This window comes from Phlebotomus papatasi, chromosome 3, assembly GCF_024763615.1.
Source record: "Phlebotomus papatasi isolate M1 chromosome 3, Ppap_2.1, whole genome shotgun sequence".
Classification (NCBI taxonomy): Eukaryota; Metazoa; Arthropoda; class Insecta; order Diptera; family Psychodidae; genus Phlebotomus; species Phlebotomus papatasi.
The window spans coordinates 56,817,510-56,836,474 of record NC_077224.1 but is presented as its reverse complement, the minus strand read 5'-3'; the positions used below and the strand labels follow the sequence as shown (position 1 = coordinate 56,836,474).

At 31.7% G+C, this 18,965-nt stretch overlaps 1 protein-coding gene across 2 annotated transcripts in view; it reads right to left on the bottom strand.

Moving 5' to 3' along the window:
- The window catches only part of LOC129806917 (uncharacterized), an 89,150-nt gene extending 78,070 nt beyond the window's left edge, over positions 1-11,080 (bottom strand). The window contains exon 1 of one of the 2 annotated variants that reach the window (XM_055855773.1): positions 10,318-11,080. The gene's annotated coding sequence lies outside the window, so the exon portion shown is untranslated. Of the gene's footprint in view, positions 1-883; positions 1,102-10,317 lie in introns of those variants that run through there. The other variant, XM_055855774.1, reaches the window with a different exon arrangement.
- Between the last annotated feature and the right edge of the window lie 7,885 nt (positions 11,081-18,965).

Sequence of the window (18,965 nt, the reverse complement as noted above, 5' to 3'; positions counted from 1 at the left end):
TTAATTTTGCACCTTTTTAAGGGTAAAATTAACACGAAAAAGGGTTAATTTAACCCCTAATACACCTAAAAAGGGTAATATTTACACCGATTTCGGATCAATAATGCAGGGTAAAATTAACATTTCCGGAATGTTATTTTAACTTTTTCGGATATCTCTCAGTTCGAGCATTCCGCAGAGCAAGAAGCCTAAGTCACCTCTTTTTATTTTGTAAAACGAAATAAAAGTTTTATTTCATCGTGCTTTAATAAATTGGCTAATGAAGGTTTTTACGTAAAGCTAGAAAGCTGTAATAATATTGAAAAATGTATTTCAAAAATATTCTTTAAATTTTTATTTTAAAGAAATATTTGCTGAACATTTTTATTTACTTTTATATGAAATAAGAACTGTTAAGTTACTTATGCTATTTTCTGTATCAAATTTCTTTCTTTTTCTATCACATAAGAAAGCGTTTCACATCGGAATCAAGTAAAAGTTGTATTGTTAAAATAAAATATTGCCAGATGATAGAAAAGAATCCTGCTGATGAATGAAAACTTGACTTGAACTGGAAACCGTATATGAGAAATCATTCCTTATCTGATTGGTATGGCAAAGACACAACTAGAAATGTGGCAAAAATTGTCGTTCGCGTAGAAAAGCTCTTTTCTCTGACATATTGTGCAACTTGATAGAGTTCAAATTCTTTTTTTGGTTTCCAATGATAAAAATTTTCCATTCAGCAAACAATTGAGAACCCATAAACCCAAATAGGATTTTCATATTTCTCTGATTATTGACTGACGGCGGAAAGAAAAGATTTCAGCAGAGATTACAATTGAAATCTTCAGTTAAAACGATTTCAAGTGCTGAGGTATGAAATGAAAATGGATGGAATTACCTTCAAGGATGCTTCTTATGTTCTTCTCCGTGAGCTTCCGCCTTCCTATCGTGCTCTATAAATTCCTCCTTTGGCGCTCCTTTTCTTTTTTTTTGCTCAAGTTAGAATTATTTTGAATTGGGAAGATTCTCTAACTACTTGACAATTTTTTTGTTGAAAGAGAAAAAGAAGGTTTCTTATGATGCCACCTTTATTCTATCCCCCCGCCAAAATGACAAAACTGTGTCTATTATTAATGAGTGGTGAAAATATAGAGGAAAATATTGAGAAATTCTTCCATTCCACGCCATTTACTTATTGGCACTCAAGAGAGTCAAGATGAAAAGTTGATTGAAGAAATTTCATTATAGATTTTAATGTTATTTGCATTTTACTGTACACCGTCTTCGTACTTTTTTATTAGTGCGAAAAGGTGCCACTTCACGAGCATGAAAAAATCCTAAGAGATGATTGAAGTTTGTAGGATGGGATGAAGAAAAAATCAATTTTATATGACTCAATTTTGATGTGGCTGTTCATGGAAATTAATTTTTCATAGGCATTATAATGCAATTATATGTTCATTTGAATTTCTCTCTGATGGTTCTCTTCATGCTCCTCCTCGCATTTGCAATTTATTTTGCTAAACCCTTTTTTACTAACCCATTAGATACTATAGCATAACATATTAAATGCAAACTAGACAATTGTGTTATTCACCATCCATTATGGTACGTTTATCTCAATTTTCAAGCCTTTCCATTTTTTCACATTATTATTTTTTCTGCAGAAAGCCAAAAAAAAAAACTAATCAAGAAGGTAATACTGGAAGATCTGGGGAGTTGATACATCGCCCAAAATTGAGGTAATCTCCGTTCGTCTCCAGTTCGTCAGACTGGATCCATTCTGTCCGACGTGGACACTCATTGGAAAACTGAAGGAAGGCGGGCATGTCAAGTAATTTGAATCCGAAAGTCAGATTCCTGATTCCCATCAAAAATCCCAATTCGCAGTCCATCCCCAAAATTTCGTACATTTAAAAAGGAATTTAGTAAGATTTTCTATATCGGAATAATTTTTGTTTCTCTGGTTCTCCTTGTTCTTCTACCCTTTCGTTGGTCATTGACCACCTTGAAATGCCTTGAAGCACCTGTCTCTAAATTTTGTTTTATCAAATATCTCAGTATCTACAGCAAAGATCGAGATGAAATTTTAGGATGTTTTAGCTGAATCCAAGACCTTTCCATCTATAGGTCAAACTCCTTTCTCGAATTATCTTGACTGGAACTATAGGCAATCAAATAATAAAATTTGATCAACTTACTTTTTAGTCAGTCACTTTAGTTTTTCTAATCTTAATTTTTGGTTACTTAGTACTTAGTACAATAGCCTGACAGAAATAGAAAGGGGAAAGTGGTCTGCCTTTTAATGCGGCAGCCTTTGAACATTTATTTTTTTCTTTTATTTACCGAAGCAAAAATTCTATTTTGTTAATCGAAGTTAATAGAAAATAGTTAGTTGTATTGACTATAGTTTAGAAAATACGGCTTTTGCTTTGGGAAATAAGAGAAAAATTTAAATATTTGTGGTACTTTTCTCGCTTCGCAGAGGGTTTGTAAGGGAAACTGGAGCAGTAGCAAATATGGGGCAGTAGTAACCACCGCGATTACTTAAAATTAGATATTAGACTTTAGAGGACGAGACCTATACATATTCACAGATACTACAGACATCCTTGAATCACTGAACAAATGATAATAAAAGGAGTATAAATTTCCCCTAATTTTTTACACGAAGTTTGAGCACAGATTCTTTGACACAACTTCGATTTTTATAACAATTTTTTCAATTCTTTTTTCTAATTTAATTCTTATTGACAAATTCTTTTCTTAAGATAGTAACACTATATTAATAATTTTTGTTTTTTAATGATTAATGCAAAGAATCGCAAATCAACGACAATAAAAATGTGTGCTTGATAATGTCTCCCCACGCCTCCATAATAGATATTTTTCTCAATAACCATTTACTAATTTATAAAGAAAAAAATCCAAAAATATTAACATTCTATCACCATGATTTCACGTACATCATTCTAATGGACTAATGATACATATATTTTGGAGAAAATTTTATTGATTAGAAACAATCAACACTCACAAAAAGTTTTCCGAGAAACTCATTTTTGCTCACCGAAAATAATAAATATTTGTGACCTGGGTTTTTCAGATAATGCGAAAAAGCACAATAAAACAAGTAACCAATCCCGAGGGTAAAAGTTGATTTGCTGTTCTTTGTTCTGGGAACTGGTACGAAAAATGTGAAATGCATAATCCTCGTGTTTGTTACGGGTGACGAAATTGGAGCAAAATTAATCCCTGGGAAACTTTTTGTACAGACTTAGCAGTGGCGTCAATGGAACTATACATTATTTGGTATGTGTATATATATATATATATATATATATATATATATATATATATATATATATATACGGTACTTTGTACGAATGAGCAATGAAATATTAAATAAAATTAAATATTAAATTAATTAAGTGAAATATTAAATAAAAAATCAAAGCTATTCAGAAAAAATGTTGTAAATTCCGCAACACTTTTGTTACGGATTTTAGCAACAAAGTGTTGGAAAAACCGCAACAAACTGTTTTCAGCGCTCGCGGTGGATGATGGCGGAACTAAACACCGCCAAAAAATGGCGATAGAAACCATTTAGCAGGTTATTCTCTTTTATTTGTTTTCTTTTTCTCTCCAAATGGACTTGAAATATTTTCACTCAAATTATTATTGCCTTGCTGGAAATTATAATCAGGATTTTCATGATCTATTTTATATATAGGAATTATGCGACGATATGCTGTCTATAGAGAATGGTCGAATTTGACTATTAAACATATTTCCGACCGAAAATTCGGCATTTTTTGGTGAATTGTCACATTTTTCATGAAAAAAAAATTGTTTTTTGTTCCGAGTAAAATTCACTCGAGGTATATAAAATTATTCATTATTTATGAAAAATGTGTTTTTCCTTTGCAGAATATTTCCCTCTATTTTTACAATTAAATGTTGGACTGGTTCTTGAATCCGTCATTTATAAAATTGTTCACAATTTGCCACAACTGTCACTTGATTGAAGAATCCGCGTGAAAGTTCCCCAATCCAGAACAATTTCATTCAAAAATCGGGCACTTTGTAAGAAAAAAAATTGCATTTCTATGAAACTTACAGTACCAGAATTGATTTAAATATTTTTTATTAGGAAATCTCTTTTTTTTAATATAAAATTTTATCGTCAGAAATATGTAGCAAAAGTTTTCAATTAACATTTTCCATATAGTTTTTAATTAAAATTATACCTAGAAAACTTATCCATGGGCTCCAATGAAACTGTCCTTCACGTATTTTTAGAAGTTAACATAAAATATTGAGGAAACTATTACACAATCCATTCAATGCGATTCATTTTTTATAAACCTTGAGACCACTAGTAAATTATTGTTATTTTACTTCGATACATAAGTGCAATGGTTCAGAAATTGGTGAAAGACATCCCAAAAAGTTTCATTTTCATGAAATTTTATAAAAACAGTTACAGAACTCAGTTAAGAAGCGCTTCAAGATTAATGGTATTCAAGAAGATTCGGCTTAGCGTATCGCTTTAGTAATGCGAAGGTTTTGACTTTGACTCGATCCTATCCTATTAAATACAGCGGTAAACCCAAGATTCAATTTATCTAATTTATTTTATCTATCAAATATTGAGAAACAATTCCCAAACTCGTACATGTTATGTAAAAAAGAAGCTTAAAGCAAAACTATTTCAAATAGTCGAATTATGTGTGCTAATTTCTTGAAAATTAATTTGTTAATGAGTTTAATTTTGTATAAAACTGCCTGATGTATAGAGCATGTTCATCAATTCTAGAAATCATCCTCTTTATAATTATTAACTTTAAAATTAATGATTTTGTTGACAGAATTTAGCTTGAAAATATAGTAATTCTGATGTTTACTATCAGTCACGATGTCCAATGTTGAATATTCTAAATAAAACTGTCCATTCCTCTGAAAAACTTTTCGTAAATTATATGTATCACTTTAGACAATAATCAGAGAACACCTTTCAGATTGTCAATTATTATTTCGAGCAGGAAAAGAGGGAAAACACTTTTCCAAGCTCATGGAAAACTTCATGAATATTTAACGATGATCCAAACACATAATTATTCTTGAATTGAAGAATGGTAATTCTGTAATCTACCAGGGATATCGATTGGATTTATTTTTGAACGCATAGCTTATATGTATCAATGTTTGTGTAATTAAAAATGCCAAATAATCTAGAAAAGTGTTCATGGGGATAGAAGAAACAAGAACTAGGATTCAATTACCAATTAAGTAATTAGCACATAGTATAATAGGAAATTGATAACGCCAGATGTAAAATTCCTGCTACGTGTCCCATTACCATTCAAACTAATCAATATCGGGTTCATCAAACAACAAACTTTATCGGCAAATGATTATGCCTTAATGTGAGAGACTTATTAATTCACTTTCAATTATCCACGATGCGAAACATTCTCTGACGGTGTTTATGAGATTGATTTAAATTGATTATATTGCTTCATCTAACTATAATGTCTCATTATGATGTTAATAAATTGATTAGGTGAGATATATTGATGCCTCTTTGTGGTATAGCAATAAAAGGAGGGGTGGAAATTAGGGTATGCATGTATGAGGAAAGGCGCAAGAGTAAATTGGTGAAAATACCTTTAATGAGTGTCTCATACAGAGACACTTTCACTACGGGTTGAAATTACAGCCAATGGAGTTAGCTTTTTTTTGGACGGTAATACCCTGGCTAAATTGTGTTATGTTGCCAAAAGGAAATTTTAACTCATCTTTCTCCCCTTTCTTTTCGCGCAATGCTCCAGTACGACCTCGTCTGATGCTGGGTATGTTTGCAAAGTGCTATTCACGTAGAGCTTTCGCTTTTTGGAGCTCAGCCAAGTCCCCAATAAAACCACATCAAGGCACATCAAGCTCAAATTCTAGTGGAATGGGGATTGGCAAGTCAACCCGAACAATCAACAGGCTGCCTTCACAAACTCTTGCTGGAGCTTATGAAAATTTTCACACACTACCAAAGGATTTGACCAAGATAAAGAGGATTTATCTGAACATTAATTGAAAAGGCAACATCGGTTGAAAAACCTTGTGGGAGACTTGGAAAAAAATTTCAAACAGTATTGTTTTTGCATCATAAATCAAAGCATATCATTCTTTTTATGAATAGGTTCTTAATTATTAAAGGAGTAAGGGGATGCTCACTCTGCTTTTAATTTTCTTTAACCTTTTATGGACAATTTGAACATCGGTGCACTACTGTAAAGAAATTATTTTTTTCTGAATAGAAATCTAGGATATTTTCCGCAAATCTCCTGGTGTAGGGTAAAACTTTCAGGCTTCGCACACACTCTGCCTTCGAACACTATTTTTTTCATATTCCTTTGATGATTATGATCTATTTATGTTGTATTTTAGTAGCTAGTCTAATGTCAGATACTTTCTGAAATTTTCATTTCAAAATTGTAAAAAATTTAGTCGTTGGGACCTGATTTGTAGAGATGGTTTTTGAAACAAAACACATATTTTTACGAGTTAAACTCGTACTTGACGGTTAGATTTTTTTTACCTTAATCACAACTAATTTTACAACAGAAAATATGGCGTAAAATACGCCGAAAATTGTATGTTTGTAGAAAATTCTGCAAAAAATCATATCATTTTGAAAAACAAAAATGTACCGTTTATGTATTAGTAAACTTTTCTTTATTTCTAGAACTTAGGGATAATCTTTACCGATCCGAACTACCATGTCTGATCGGTAAAGACCATACTTAAGTTCTAGAAATTAAGATAAAGCTTCCGAACAGGGGGGTGTCAAAGTCACACGCAGGGGATACAGATACCCGCACTTACGGTACGAGTTTAACTTATCAGCTAACAGCAAATATTTTAATTTTTTGACGTCAAATGAAAAATTTTGTCCACCGAAAAGTTTTTTTTTTTCAAAAAAAAGTCTAAGAAAATCCGGTCTCAGCTGCAGAATTTTTAGTATTTGTAAATAAAAATTTCAGAAAATATAGTTTAAATCGTTTAAATATTGTACTTTTATGTGCTTAAGAGCTTAAATTAAAATAAAAAATTATTATGTTGAAAAAACATTAGAGAAAATACGGTGTTTTCCTGTTTATTGACCCACTATTATAGTTATAAACAAAAAAAAATATTTTGCAATATTTTTTTTTCAATATTGCATTAAAATTTCTTCTCAAATTTTCTTATTTATTCTTATTTAGCTACTTATTTAGTTATTTAGTTTAGCATTTCATAGGGTGAAAGAAACACCTATTGACACTTTAAGAACTCGTTCCAGGACTTATTGGCACTCTACTTTGTACCATTTAGAATACGAAATTCGAATACTTATCCTTATCGAAAAACGCAGATTGATGAAAAAATGTTATAGGGGAAGGTTTTGCACCTTCGTAAAAGTTGATTTTTTTCCAAGTTACTAAATGAATTTCATCCATGGAAATATAATCTAAAAGCCAGTCCTACATCTCACATTTCCTGAGAAACTTGGAAGCCTAGGCCTTTTTTCCTGGGTACAAAAGGCAAAAATAAAAAATAAGTCTAAAATTCTAATTCTGGTGTTTAATATTTTACGCATTTTTGCACACTGCAAGTGTCTTTTCGAAAAATCAACTATTCCAAGTTATAGAGGGTTTATTAGGATTATTATTCACCGTGAAAATCTTTTGCCTGAAGGGGGTCGTTTTTGTGGGTGGAGGAAAATTCATAAAAATTACCACCCTTGCAGCTCAGGAAAATTGAATTTTTCAGCTTCGTAAAAACATCTGTCAAAATTACTGACCACCGAATTTGAGAATTCCTCACTGTTTTGAGTCACACTGTGAACGTCGCTCGGGATATTTGACTCATCGGAGATTCCACTGAATAAATTCACAAGAAAATTGGGATATTAAACAATTTTCACTAAAATCTCGAAGGAAAACACGCATTTCCCCATCAAAATGAGACTTCATCAGATTTTTTATTTCACTTCTGTCAAATTAAACATTAAGCCTGAATCTGCTTATGGTAGGTGTGATTCTTCTCTCTAAAAAATGCCACTACATTTTCATTCTCCTGTAGAGGAAAATCCAAGGACTTCCAGAAATTTTGTGAGGCAGAATTATGAACCCAATAAGTAAGAGATTTTTTTGATATAGTGATATAACTTATTCGGTGTGTGTGGCATTCAGTAAAAAATCTTAAATCTTGGACTCCTTTTTTAATACGAACCTTCAAAACCTTCCCCTATTACTTAAGTTTTATTGGATGCATTAAATAAATTTTAACATTTTGACAAAAGTTGGAAAAAAGGTTCCCTATCGAAGAGGTGTTCCTTCGAGCCTATATTAAAAAAAATTGTATGGATTCCTAGTGGCTTCCTGATAACATGATTATAAGATTAGTTGCAATCTGAGATCAATTTGGCATTGTTCCTTTTACATCCGTTTATTATATTTCTTAATGATATTATGCTAAAAATCTATAAGTTATTCATAATTTTGAAGATTATAACTTTCATAAGAAGCCTAAAAGAAAAATTCTAATGCTATTTAGAGACACTTTTCATTGTACATGGTTGTGTACAAATATATATAATTTCTGTATTAAATTGAAAGATATTATAAAATTGCGCAATAAAAATCTTGCTGAAGCATAATTTCATAATAAGAATTCATAGAAATATTAATTTAGTAATTCAAACAAACTCATACTGGCATTCAAAGTTTCTTTTGAAAAGTGTGAATTCACTCTCTAATTGGAGAACTTTTATGTTTCATCACAATTACTATAAATGTCGTAAACATAAATCAATAATAAAAATGATTGTTATTATTATTAATAAACTTAAACTCAACTGTTACATATATAGGATGCACTAAAGTCTCCTGATCTGTCCATAATATTATTATTTAATAATATAGTCTCAAATTCCAATTGAAAGTTCATATATATGAAACTTTCTCTCCCACCCCTGTACAAAGTTTTTCAATTCCCTATTTTTCGTTTTATTTTATAGAGGATCAACTCTATAAAAGTCTTAATTAGAAGTTCGAAAAACTTTTTCGGTAAAAAAAAGGAATCTATAAAGGAAAATTTTCTAAAATTAATTCAAAAACAAAGCTAATTGAGACATATAGATTTTTCTAAACATTTTATGAAATTTTCATCTTTTAGAACATATTTTAAATAATTAGCAAGTATTAGTAAAATCAAAGGATTGTTAAATTGCTCTCCCCAAGTAGCGTTCGAGCAATCCAAAGAGCTCACAATTTAAACTTTATATTGGATCTCAATAATATAATAAATTGCTGAAATTCGCGGAATTTCAGCAATCTTCTGAATTAGAAAACTTTGTAGAGAAAATTAGTGAATTAATTTATTTTTCAGAATAGCTTTCTTCGCAGAAACGTCCCTAAAGCTCCAAGTTGAAGAAAATTCAGAACCTTCGCCCGAGTAAAATTGTATGAAATGAATTCTAAAATCGAAAATAAACAGAAAAACATTAAGCAAACTAGCATTGAAAACTTTCCACGAATATTTTAAACTATTTTGTAAAACATAAATCCAAAACATTTTTGCAGAACTTTCTCATGGCGCATTTAACTTCCACCATCAGTTTTAAAGTTTTTTTTAATAGTTTTCTTCCAAAATGTTAGTTAAAGCATTTTTTTGCAATTTATTTCATATCTCAAAGAAAAAGTTTTCAAATGAAAAAGAAATCTTATAAATTTTTCGACGGAATGAAAATATTATCGTGGACTTAACTTTTCCAAAGTTAGCTAAAATTTATACGAACTTACTTTGTCAATATGAAAATTACAAAATTTGTACCTTGTGGATAATTAGAAAATTTTTTTAAATATTAAATTATTTTTGATTGCAAATTAAATTTTGTTTTTATTTTTGGAAATCAATTAATTATTCATTGGTGGCTATCAATCAATCATCGGGCACACTCATTTGGATTATAACAAAAAATCCATAATTTTTTTGTCACAGGTTTATTTTAGTGTCAGCAAATGAAAATCCATGCAGAATGGTCATTTAGTAATCATTCTTCATATACAAAATGATACAAGAAAGACCAAAGTAGAAAGGAGCCTAATTGATGCCTGGCGAGGAAAATAGATTTTCACGCATGAGGGTATAATTATTTTACTTTTTCATGGTAGTCATTAGATTTCCTTCCATCTTTTCTCTCTTTTTTTTTTTTGGTGCTTCTTCATGAAATAATTCTTCCCAATTTGTGCAAATAACAATAGTGGATTAGGAGAAAATTTATTTACACACTTTTGCTGTGTTATCCTCGGAAATTTATCTTTCACTTGGATGTCTCACTCAAGGGAGATCATGTCTTCTTTTTTGTCCTCTTCCTCAGTGTCGAATCAATAAATTTAATAAGCGAAAAAGTCTCGTATTTGTTGATAAATCGGAGAAAACGGAAAATCCTTCTTTTTTTATTTCTTTGCGAAGAATAAAATATCTGGGATGAACAATTGAGATTACTCTTTAATCACTTTTCTCTATTGAGAATAAAATTAAAATTTGTGTCTCTGTGACTTCAACACTGATCACCGGGAATGGGATTCTTTGCAATTTTTTTTTCTTTTTGGGGTTTAAACTTCTAAGGCTTCCGACGGAATACTCTTTGCGTGATACGAATCACTGAAATTTTCTGCGTGACTCACGAGACCGTTTTCCGAACAGCGAATACAATTTCAATGTTAACTGATGAAGAGTGTTTAAGAATTCAAGAGATTCTCCTTTCCCCGCCACACGTTCGCACAGAACTGGAGAGATGGCTTTTAGCTCTTCTGAAGGCAACCACCAGTGGGTACCTAAAAGCGCCCGCAGATTCAGTCACTTGTTGGTGATTTCCGTTGGGGCGCAAGCATGCGCCTAGGCCTGCCCTCCTGGAAAATCTCTTTCCCCTTTAGTTCCACTTTCTCTCAGGCCAGGCTTACTAGGCGCTACCTCCCCTCTTTGACCCCCATGAGAGAGCCACGAGAGCGCTAAAAAAGGCACCAGACTGGGTTTTACGTATGCACCAAAAAAAAAACGCGCGTCTCCAAGTAATTTTTGCACTAGAGCTTATCAGGAAAAATGGAACTGGTTTTTCATTTTCCCTTCTGTGCAAACACTCATTACTTTTCCCCAAATGTTCTCCACACGCGCCAGACTGCCTATAAAAAAAGTTCCAAGAAATTCTAATAATCTAACATCAGAAGAATTAAAGTTGAGGCATCGGCTATCTCAACTCTCCCATGTGAGATTCACATTGTGGGAAAAAGCATCTTATAACCTCTGGTGCCCAGATTTAGAGCTGTGCTGAATGGTGGTAGTGGTTCGAGAACCTCTCACCGAGAAGGTCACGTTTCATAAACCCACCATTCTCACCTCAACTAATCGGTATCCTTTTAGTCCATTTGATAAGGACCAAACATGTGACATGAGAGACATTTCCATCAGAATGTTCAATTTGAAATCAATTCCTCACATCTTCTGCAAATACCAAAACACTCTGCACTTTGATTAAAATTTGAAGACGTCAAACTCACAACCATTCAAAGCTTAACACTTGCTTAATTATACCCTTGGTATCTAATATTCCAGAGGACACCAATTAATTAAACTCCAAGACTGACTTCCTCGAATTCTGTCACATACACTTACTGCTCCGCCCCCAAATGTTTATTGAATAACATCAAATTTGTAGGTAGATACTCTATTTTTATCATCAATTTACACACGAGGAATATTGTAGTGTGCAAATGAGGTGTTGTAGCTTACGACATTTGAGAACCTTGTTTTAACCATCAAACTACAATGCAGTTCAATTAAAAATAGGAAAATTGGGAAAAAAATCATTTATTATGTCTTATTTTTGAAAAATAAAATTTTTCGCATTCATAATGATTTTTAATTGGATTTTTTTAAAAATGTATCATATAATTCCTCTTTATTTGACAAAACTCTGTTCGCTCTGTCCCATTATTTATTTATACGTTTTAAACTTGCAAGCATATGAAACACATAACATAGGTATTTCAGATAAAAATTAATAAAATTTTATTCGAGTCACCAAACTACAAAATGGCTTTTCATTGATATTCAATAATATGGGATAAATTCAGTTATTTTTCATAAATAAAAATATCACCAAGCAGATCAATACAAAAGCTTGTTAATTCAAACTTTCAAACAGGTTCCAACATGAGAGATGGCCTAGAGCGTTTATTTCATTTAAAATAAATTGAAAAATAATTATTCACTTTGAAATAATACAAAGCTAAAACTTTTTTGGTAAGTATTTTGGTAAAAACGGTAAGTAAAAAAATAAATTCGGTTAGTAAAAGTGATGGAATGTTAAGTAAAATTGTAAGTTTGGTAAGTAAAAAATCAAAATTGATAAGTAAAAAATCAAGAATGGTATAAGTAAAAAAATCCAAAAAAGTAATTAAAAATCAAAAATAGTACAAGTATTATAACTTCCCAAAATATTCCCTTTGCCCAGGAAATTTGCCTTTGCGCCACTACAAGATGAAACTAGTAATTTCTCAAAACACAGAAAATTTCCCGAATAACTTCCGAAAACATAGAATATTTTCCTTTGCCTGAAAAAAACGATACTGATGAGTTCTCAAAACACAGAAAATTTCTCTTTGCCCCAAAGAGCAAAACTGTTCCCTTTGGGAACAATTTTGATAACTTCCCGAAGGACAAAAAATTTCCGTTTGCCCCAAAGGGCAGAACTAATAACTTCCCGAAGGACAAAAAATTTCCCTTTGCCCCGACAGGCGATACTGATAACTTCCAAATCAAAGAAAATTTCTCTTTGCTCCAAAGGGCGAAACTCATAAATTCCCAACACCCAGAAAATTTCCCTTTGCTCCAAAGGGCAGAATTAATAACTTCCCGAAGGACAAAAAATTTCCCTTTGCTCCGACAGGCGATACTGATAACTTCCAAATCAAAGAAAATTTCTCTTTGCTCCAAAGGGCGAAACTCATAAATTCCCAACACCCAGAAAATTTCCTTTTGCCCCAAAGGGCAAAACTGATAACTTCCCGAAGGACAAAAAATTTCCCTTTGCCCCGACAGCCGACATAGAAAATTTTCCATTGTCCTAGTAGTGAAATATTTTAACATTTTTGATTTTCTTACCTACCAATTTAGTTTTTTTTACTTATCATTTTAGATTTTCTTACTTTACCATTTTAGATATTTCTACTTACCATTTTTGCTTTTTCTAATTACCACTTTTGATTCTTTTTTCTTACCATTTTAAATTTTTTACTTACTATTTTTGATTATTTTACTTAACAATTTTAAATTTTTGGTTACCAATTTTTATGTTTTACTTACCGATTTTGATATATTACTTGCCAATTTTGATTTCTTATTCACTAATTTTGAATTTTTACTTAACAATTTTGATGTTTTAGTTACCAATTTTGAGTTCCTATACTTACCAAATTTGAATTTTTTACTTACCAATTTTGAATTTTTTACTTACCAGTTTTGAATTTTTTTCTTACCATTTTTGAATATTTTACTTACCATTTTGCAAAAAAAACTTTGGGGCGTGAAAAAATTGAGGGATTATAATATTATACTTTTCTCTCCGTAGAGTTCGAGCAGTAAAAGCAAAAACTCACAAATTATTTCATCCCTGTCAAGTTTTGGCGGAGTTTTAAGAATACCCACAAAATCGACTTTTAGAAAAATTGACTGGAAAATCACTTTGTCTTTCTAGATAGAAAAAAATCGTTTTCACAAAAGTTATAGAGCAGAAAATTTCCTTTAAGACTATCCTTATCAGAAATTTATTAAATTTTCTTAAACATTGTTAGAAGATAAATATTTGTTTTCACAAATTTGTCCCAATCTCCCCTATAACGTTCTAAGAAATAATTTAATGTATTGGAATATTTCTATTCAAATTAATTTAAGTAAATTATATTCCTTTTGTGTGAATGGTTAGAAAAAATTCTCAGTATATCAGTGTAAGATTTTTCACATATATGTATGTATAACGGCACTCTAGTTGATTTTTCCAATAAAAGAGACAGGACACCAAAGTGACGAAGGCATCTGACGTCACTATGGTTGAAAGCGTTAAAAGCGTATGGTTGGTATGGTATTATGACCTTTTAAATTTGGTATATCCACTTCTTCAATAATGTTCTCTTGTAGATTTTTTTTAAGTTAGACCTTTTTACTCATCAGGCACAATTTAAGAAATCCTCAAATATTCATTTAAAATCTATTTAACACACTGTCACTTTCAACTGTAATATGTAACAGTCGTGAAATTATTTCCAATGACATTAAAAACAATATGCTCTTTCGGGACATAGAAATGGATGTTAAAAGCGGAGAGATAAAAGTGTTTCTGAAAATAGAATGACCAAGTATACAGTTGATACACATTATTAAATTATCAGTGAAATATATTGAATGAAATGGGATGAGAGTAAGTGGTGCGGTACATGAGTTCATGAGATAGTATTTGTTGCATAACTTTCCCCCCAATAAAGTCTGATGATGGCAAAAAATGTATAGTAAATAGTCATGGAATATACCATTTTATTCACAATCAAATTTCACTTGTTTGGCGAAAAGTGCTCTCACATTTCAACTGCAAAGCACCAGAAAAGTTTTACAAACAGACACCATCCCCTTGGTAGAGTTTCTTAGCGTAAAATTTTCCCATCTCAGGAACAATTATGTCACTGTCACAAAAATAGAGTCTGTGGGGAAGCTTTTGTGGACTCTTAGCCTTGGCATGATGAGAAAGATGTGTGAGATGGGCACTGTGAGATAACGAGCACGCGTTAGATGTGGCGCTCTTAATAACCTTATCACTTAAACTTCCACCGATCGAGCTTTTGGCTTTTATCTGATTTTTCCCTTAATTTGCTTTGCCCAATTCAAGTGGGAGAAATGAGATCATAGGAAAACTTTCGGTCAATAGAAACTTTCACATACTGGCTAATGATGCTCAATTTGTATGCAAATATGAACAAATAGAGCCTGGAGATTTGCTTGATACACAGTTTGCCCTAAATAACGTTTATTGGTAAATCTTGTTTCGCTTGTTTCAGAATAAATTTTGTAAATGATATAAAAGGAAAGAGGATAGACTTGTAGAAATTATTAGTAAAATGGAAAACATTCATTTTAAGTTTTCACAATTGGTACAAAACAGCTGCTGGTCGTTAACTATGGCCAGATAGATTGTTACATAACTAATCAAAAATAAAAATGTTGCAAAAAACAATTCTAAACGTGTTAACGTTGTAGAAGACCCACTGCGTCAGTTTTTCAATGCACATAAGGACATTGATCACGTCCTCTTTAGATGACAACGCTCTAGAATTAAAAGAGACGAGCTGATGAACTCCCGCAACCGTATAACCCCTAATCTTTGCGTTAATGACATTCTAGGACGGTGTATGGAGCACACATTGTCAGAACCCTTGAAAAAATTGTGGCATTTTTAAATAGGAACGGCTTAGAATATAATTTACAATGATACAGCATCTTGTTCATAATAAGCCACTAGGCTGCAGACTAAGGGTGAGGGATAAAAAGAATAAAAAAAAACCAAAATCATCCTGTTGTTCGTTTGCGAATTTTTCAAAGTGATTTTCCTCCAGATTCAGATTTATCAAAAATGAACACTCGAGGTAAAATTTGCCAGAACGCATGGGGCAATAATTGGCAGAAAACGAATAATTCTGACGTTTCACATGGCGAAAAGACACATCCAGTCACTGGTTCTGATTAAACTGCAGATGATTTCTGAGGCAGTACAATTCCAACAGAAAGAGGATTAAATGATTTTTGGATGAATTCCCAACATCACAAATCTGTTTTTAAGGCTTGAATTTTTCTGAGGATTTATAAATACAAAACACTCTCCACCACCTTTCTTCCTCCGTTTTGCTATGTGACATTTACTCGGCAAACTTCGTTTAGTCAACTCGCCCAAAGGCGGCGAAGAAGATTATCTTGCCAAAAACAGCTTTTGGAAAATAATTTGAAAAACATATTTCTGTTTTAGATATTAAAAATTGATCTGCATAAAGTTATAAAGGAATAAATATTCTATCAAAACATCTCAATTGAATATTTCTTTGATTCACGAGAACCTGTAACAAAACGAAAGAAAATGACAAAAAATACTCCACGTCTGACAAAATTTGCTCCAGGTTTTGAGAATTTCCTCAAAATCATCTTTTGAAAAATAGCTCGGAAAGCGCATTTCTTTTTGAGTTAGAGGAAAATAGCTTGGGCAAACTTGTAGAGCGGTAAATTTCCTATAAGAATTATGCTAAATAAAAGTCATTCAGATTCACTGATAACTTGTTAAAAAATGAAATATCCGTTTTGGCAAATTTTGCCCCAGTCTCCCCTAGTAAAAAATATGCTTTTCGGAAAATACACCTCTTTAGTTTAGCGGTTGATAACCAATTTTAACCTTTTATTATAATCCACTTAAAATATTTTTCAAACTATAAATTGACTTTTAAACAAAATTTCATTAGGGGGAAGTAGGGCACCTTTGAGTTGGAGCAGCTTTGAAATTGAATTGTTTTGTTGGTTTTCTCCGTTATCTCCTATTTTTAAAGCAAACACGATGTTATGATGATATAATTAATTTAGCTCCACAAACTAATTGCGAATCTAAATTGCATCAGGATAAGGCTCAATATCATTGAAAAATAGAAGAAAAAGTCCAATGATAAAGCTCTCCCAATTGAAAGGTGCCCCACTTCATCCTATCGGTTCATAACTGGTTCCTTACCTGTTTACTGTTTATTGGAAGTGACTCAAACTTTTCAACGTTTCAAAGACATCAAAAAACATTCGTGCTTCTTAACTTTTCACCTTGAAAAAAAAAACGATATTGGGTGAGATTCAGTTATTTTTCATATATGAAGATAATGTACGCCTAGACAGTTTCTAAAAAAAAAAAAGTTTTGGAGTTCAAGGGAAGAATAATGTTAGTCATGTTAATGTTTTTGAGCAGAATATGGATCGGTCGTTGTAGATCCCAAGTCGCTAACTCGAACCGTATGGGCTCTAGGAATGTTTTAATTTTTTAATTTTTTTTATTATTATTCAAAATAATAAAAAAACACAATTATTTAGAAAGTTAATACGATTTGTTTTCAGCTCAGAAAGATTTGTGTTATACATTTTTTTTATCTTTAGAAGGAAATGGAGCACCTTTAACACTTCGTAGAACCCTAACTAAAAGTGTCACGGAGGGACCAAGTGGCAGCCGCTGCCATTAATCGAATTTTACATAATATTTTGATATTTTTACTTATATTTTAACACTCGGAGCTTTAGTCAATTCTTTACTGGTGTTTGAATAAAAAATTTCATCTCTTTGGCTACTGTATCTAAAGATTTTTAACCATTCGATGTTTTCATCTTTATCAGAATCATGGAGTAAGGGAAAGTGGTCTGCCTTTGAATGCGGCAGCCTTTGAATGTTTAAATTTTTCTTTTATTTTTCAAAGCAAAAATTCTACTTTATGCACAATAGTTAATACTATTAACTATTTTCTATTAACTTCGCTTAACAAAATGGATTTTTAGCTTTGGGAAATAAGAGAAAAATTGAATAATTCCCAAAATTATTCATATTTCATTCATATTTCCAAATTCAATATTTCCCATAATTCTTCTCAATAATTTGCAAAAACACTTTCAATTTGTTCTTTTAATTTGTTCTTTTTCTTCAATTTGTTCTTTTTACACTAACAATCAAGAAAATTACATCTGTAGAACGTCAAACTCCCATATAAAATGCATATGGCAGCAACTGCCACTTGGTCCTTCCGAGTGCAGTTTTTTGTTTTTGCAATATATTTACATTAATATTTAATTTTTATTAAAAATTTTATAACGAAAAAATAGCCAGAGAAATTCTGCACGCATTCAATCAGGCCTCCAGGTGAAATGATATATTCTTCAATATAAAAAATTAAATTAAAAATTAAATTGGCAGCGGCTGCCACTAGGGTCCTTCCAAGTGTTAAATTGAAGCTGAACTTTTTACCAAGAAGTAACCCCTAAGCCCCCTCCTAAGCAATCTCCCGGTTCCCCGAAATAATATTATATGAGTTCTCAGAGTTCCTCGAATTCCTTGTTCCCAATCAAAATATTTATGATTTCTCCGTAGATTCTCTGGGTTCCCTGGCCAGATTGATTCCAGTTCTCTGAAACGAGTGACTTCTTGTTTATCATATTTTGTAAATTGGCTTCACAATTGGTTTGTGAGTCTAAATTGCATCCATGGCAAGGTTCCTCCAGTTACATTTAAAAAATAAAAGAAAAAATCCCTATTTTAAAGGTACCCCACTCCCCCCTATAGCAATATTGCAATAAAATTTTTAATATTGTTCTTTTTGTTATTAATTATTTGAAATCACGAGTTTATAATTTAAAATTTCCCTTAATGTATTGCTTCATACGCTTCATACGGAAAATCGTCTTCTAAGGTTATAAAAAGAAAATCAATTCCATTAACTAAAACTTTGTAAATATTATTACAAACTTTGCTTTTTGGAGTATAATTTTGAATTCGTCTATCTTTTTCTTGAAAGAAAAATCGTCTGCTGAATTGAAAGTAAATCCTCTTACAATATATAAATGTTGCATGGAAAGTCTTTCATATAGAAAGGATAAAGATGAAAATTGCATAAGCATCTGCATGGGTATTCATCCCTTTTCTTTAATAAAACCACATATTGTTTGGTTATGTCGTTGAGCTTAAGACTCGGTCGATTAATTTTCATTTAGACAAGTAAGAGCAACGAACGCTTTTCTATTAAATTGATTACGATTACGATGAAGGTCTCCTCCTTGGGTAGAGTCGACGACACAATAGGTGTATTTTTACCCTAGGCTTTTGTCTA